This window comes from Babylonia areolata, chromosome 9, assembly GCF_041734735.1.
Source record: "Babylonia areolata isolate BAREFJ2019XMU chromosome 9, ASM4173473v1, whole genome shotgun sequence".
In the NCBI taxonomy this organism is placed as follows: Eukaryota; Metazoa; Mollusca; class Gastropoda; order Neogastropoda; family Buccinidae; genus Babylonia; species Babylonia areolata.
In genome coordinates, this window is record NC_134884.1 from 15,681,003 (window position 1) to 15,686,002 (window position 5,000).

At 45.5% G+C, this 5,000-nt stretch overlaps 1 pseudogene; it reads right to left on the minus strand.

Annotated features, from left to right (window-relative positions):
- The window catches only part of LOC143285965 (solute carrier family 22 member 4-like), a 33,705-nt pseudogene that overhangs the window by 7,154 nt on the left and 21,551 nt on the right, over nucleotides 1–5,000 (minus strand).

Below are 5,000 nucleotides of genomic sequence, written 5' to 3' on the forward strand. Positions count from 1 at the left end.
ACAAGACAAGACAAGGCAAGACAAGACAAGACAGACTTACGTATTGGCCAGGAAGATAGTGGAGAGATTAGCAGGGACAAGAGACAAGACAAGACAAGACAAGGCAAGACAGACTGACGTGTTGGCCAGGAAGATGGTGGAGAGATTAGCAGGGACAAGACAAGACAAGACAAGACAAGACAAGACAAGACACACAGACTGGCGTGTTGGCCAGGAAGATGGTGGAGAGATTAGCAGGGACAAGACAAGACAAGGCAAGACAAGACAAGACAAGACAGACGTGTTGACCAGGAAGATGGTGGAGAGATTGGGGGGAACAAGACAGGTCAAGACAAGACAAGGCAGGACAAGGAAAGACAAGACAAGACAGACTGACTGCTGGCCAGGAAGATAGTGGAGAGATTAGCAGGGACAAGACAGGTCAAGACAAGACAAGGCAGGACAAGACAAGACAAGACAAGGCAAGAGAGACTGACGTGTTGGCTAGGAAGATAGTGGAGATATTAACAGGGACAAGACAAGACATACAAGACAAGACAAGGCAAGACAGACTGGCGTGTTGGCCAGGAAGATAGTGGAGAGATTAGCAGGGACAAGACAAGACAAGACATACAAGACAAGACATACACGACAAGACAAGACAGGACAGACAAACTGACGTGTTGGCCAGGAAAATGGTGGAGAGATTAGCAGAGAGATGTCAAGACAAGACAAGACAAGACAAGACAGACTGACGTGTTGGCCAGGAAGATGGTGGAGATATTAGCAGGGACCTCCACAACACTCATGAGGAAGATGTTGAGGTAGAGACTGCCGCTCAGGGCGCTGACGCCGAAAGAGATCCCGTAGTAAGAGAACGACACTGAGAACCTGGGAACGGACACACAGCACAACTCTCTCTGTCCTTCAGTGCCAAGATCCGGAAAGGTGTGTGTGTGTGTGTGTATGTGTGTGTGTGTGTGTGTGTGTGTGTGTGTGTGTGTGTGTGTGTGTGTGTGTGTGTGTGTGTATTGTCTTCAGTTTAACGTCTTTCCACTTGAAGTGATATTAGAAAGTGTGTGTGTGTGTGTGTGTGTCTGTGTGTGTGTGTGTGTGTGTCTGTGTGTGTGTCTGTCTGTTTGCCTGTCTGTCTGTCTGTGTCTTTATGCATGTACGTGTGTGTGTGTGTGTGTGTGTGTGTGTGTGTGTGTGTGTGTGTGTGTCTATCTGTCTGTCTGTCTGTCTGTATCTGTCTGTCTGCCTGTCTGTCTGTCTGTCCGTGTCTTTATGCATGCATGCGTGTGTGTGTGTGTTTGTGTGTGTGTGTGTGTGTGTGTGTGTGTGTGGGTGTGTGTGTGTGTGTGTGTGTGTGTGTGTGACAGACATAGACAGAGAAAGAGATAAGAGAGTGTATGTGTGTGTGCATGTGTGTGTGGGGGGTGTCTGTCTGTCTGTATGTATGTCTGTCTGTGTCTTTATGCATGTGTGTGTGTGAGTGAGTGTGTGTGTGTGTGTGTGTGTGTTTGTCTGTCCGTGTCTTTATGCATGTATGTGTGTGAGGGTGAGAGAGAGAGACAGAGACAGACATAGACAGAAACAGAGACAGAGCTAAGAGAGACAGTGAGTGAGGGAGAGAAGGGGGAGGTGAGTAGAGAGAAAAAGACAAACTGGGAGCAGTCACCTCTCTCTCTCTCTCTCTCTCTCTCTCTCTCTGTCTCTCTCTCTGTCTGTCTCTGCCTTTGTGTGTGTGTGTGTGTGTATACCAATATGGGTCTGGGTTTGAATCCCCGTCTCGCCCTTTTCCCCATTGTTTGAACAGAAAATCAAACTGAGCGTCCAGTCATTCCGATTAGATGATAACTCCCTCCCCACCACCACCACCACCCCACCCCCCTGTGTCCCCCCTCCACTGGTGTATTTCTGTGGTGCGTGTGTTGTGGGTCGGTATTTGCTGTGTGTGTGTGTGTGTGTGTGTGTGTGTGTGTGTGTAGGGGGTGTGTTTAGTGCCTTCTTCCTGCGGTTTTTCCTTTCTACAGTTTGTAATATTGTATTTGGTTTATATAGATGGGTTTTTGTTTTCCACTTCCATGCCCTCATGTGCTCGTGTGTGGTATACACTATTGTATAATTATGTATTTTCTCATGTGATGCGCTTAAGAGTCCGTCATATTATGGGGAGTTTGCGCCATATAAGTACAATACATTATTATGATTATTATATAAACCAAGGTCCAGTTTGCAGCGCAGAGAAAAAGAACCCATGGCAACAAGCGTGTTGTCCCCCTGGTAAAATCCCGAAGAAAAATTCCACTCTGGTAGGTAAGTATACACAGTATACACAAATATATATGCATGCACACAAGCCCTGAGAAGCGCATTGGGTTAAGCTGCTGTTGGGTATCTGCCTGGCAGATGTGGTGTAGCGTATATGGATTTGTCCGAACTGACGTTGTGACGACACAATGAGATTCTGAAACTGAAAAATTAATATCCATCCATCTTTTCATCAATCATACTATCTACCTACCTATTTATTTGTCTATCCAATCTTTAAATCTGTCCATATAATTATCTACCTCCATCTATCCATCAATCATACTATCTACCTACTTATTTATCTATCTATCCAATCTGTAAATCTATCTATCTGTGTGTCTGTCAGTCCATCCATCTATCTACGTACGCAATAGTCGAGTGGTTAAAGCGTTGGATGGTTCAATCTGAGGGTCCTGGGATCGAATCTCGGTAACGGCGCGTGGTGGGTAAAAGGTGGAGATTTTTTCGATCTCCCAGGTCAACATAATAATGTGCAGATCTGCTAATGCCTGAACCCCCTTCGTGGGTATACGCAAGCATAAGATCAATTACGCACGTTAAAGATAATGTAATCCATGTCAGTGTTCGGTGGGTTATGGAAACAAGAATATACTCAGCATGCACACACCCCAAAAACGGAGTATGGCTGCGTACATGGCGGGGTAAGTAAACAAAACGGTCATGAATGTAACATGTTACATGTCTGTCTGAGTGTGTATGTGTCCGTGCCTGACACCTGATTGAATGACACAGGAAACGAATGATGAGCGCCCAAAGGCAGCTTGTCAGCCAGCTCTACCCAGGTAGGCAGCCTGTTGTGATAAAAAAAAAAAGCCCAATTTTGTAAAGCGCTTAGAGCTTGGTCTCCGACCGAAGACAAGCGCTATGTAAGTATTCATATCATTCATTGATTCATTCATTCTACCTATTTTTGTCTACCAATTTGTCTATCTCTCCATCTGTCTGTAGCCTACCAGATGCACTGCAGAATCAAGGTGGTGCGCGCGATCCGCCACCCTCTGTAGACGTCCAGGTAGGTGTAGCGACGGACCTTGACCCGCTTCTTTCTGCGCGCGCGCCACGTGCTCCAGCACGCGCCGTGTGTGGGCCGGCACGGGGCGCCCGTTGACCCGCGCTATGAGCTCCACCACGCGCTGAGCCTCGTCCAGTCTGCCTTGCGTGGCCAGCCAGCGGGCGCTTTCGGGAACTGCGCTGCCCACACTGTACACACAGTTTCAGTTTTGTAAAGGAGGCAATCAAGTCCAGATTTCTTTCCCAAAAATTCCCCATGGGGGCACATGGAGTATAAAAAAAAGGAGGGTGGGTGGCGGGTGGGGTGGGGGGCAAAAGGAAAACAATACAAAACGACAATGTATGTGGTAATGTTCCACAGTATATGACCGTGACTTGTAATTAAGTAAATGAGATAATGCTGTGCTTAGAAGTATCATCTGAACATCTAATTTCAACTAACAGAAATGTAGCCGAGTAGAATAGTAATATTTCAAAAAAATGTTGCATAATGCTGCGTTCGGACAAAACCCATGATCCACACTTCATCACATCTCAGCATGATCCAACGAGTTTAGTCAGGCCTTGTGTGTGTGTGTGTGTGTGTGTGTGTGTGTGTGTGTGTGTGTGTGTGTGTGTGTGTGTGTGTGTGTGTGTGTGTGTGTGTGTGTGTGTGTGTGTGTGTGTGTGTGTGTGTGTGTGTGTGTGTGTGTGTGTGTGTGTGTGTGTGTGTGCAGTGAGTGGGGCTCGGTTTTTGTTTTTGTTGTTGATATCGTTTGCTCTTTTTTTTTTTATTAACATATACAGAAGAAAAACAAACAAACAAACCAACCAACAAAAAGCAAATAAATGAATAGACAAAAAAAGACACACAGCCATACAAACAATAAATGCTCCTCAAAGACTGTGGGCCCGTTCAAAAGAATCTGTACTGTACCAATAAATAAGTCAATAATTAAACTAATAAATAATATCTCCTGGGTATACCTGCACAGAACATGCTGGATGTTCAGTTAGTGATCATCGTTACTTTCACAATAGAATATCATCTTAACTCTCTCCATACGAACGGCGAAAGAGACGACGTTAACAGCGTTTCACCCCAATTACCATCATCAAAATATTGCAAGCGGAACGCTCTTATACTGAAGAGGTGAATGTTGACAAAGAATACCACAGTTCTGACGACGGAAACTAAAGGCTGGGTCATTCAGACACCCACTGGACATCCGAGGGGTCTGTGTAGAGGAGAAGAGAGGACTGGCTGTACTGAGTGAGTTAATATCTAATGAAATAACTGCTTATTCCGAACCATCCTACAGGATTGCATGCATGTATATTTGTGTATGCATCAGAGGGGATTTCATCTACTTCGAACAAAACCCATAATATACGCTTTTCCACAACTGCCAGGCAAATGCCTGACAGCAGCATAACCCCCCAACGCGCTTAGTTAGGCATTGAGTGAATGCATGTATATTTGTGTACCTAGAGTTTGGTCTCTTACTGAAGATAGACCCTATATTACTACTGATATCAGTTACGAAGAGGAGGTACTGTAGCAACATCTTTGAAAACGCCTGAACTGCTGGGAAACGCAGCAAGGTACTGCACACCTTTCCGCTCGTGATTAGGTCACACTTTTAGCTTACCCATCGCGTTCACTTTTCAGACACACACACACACACACACAC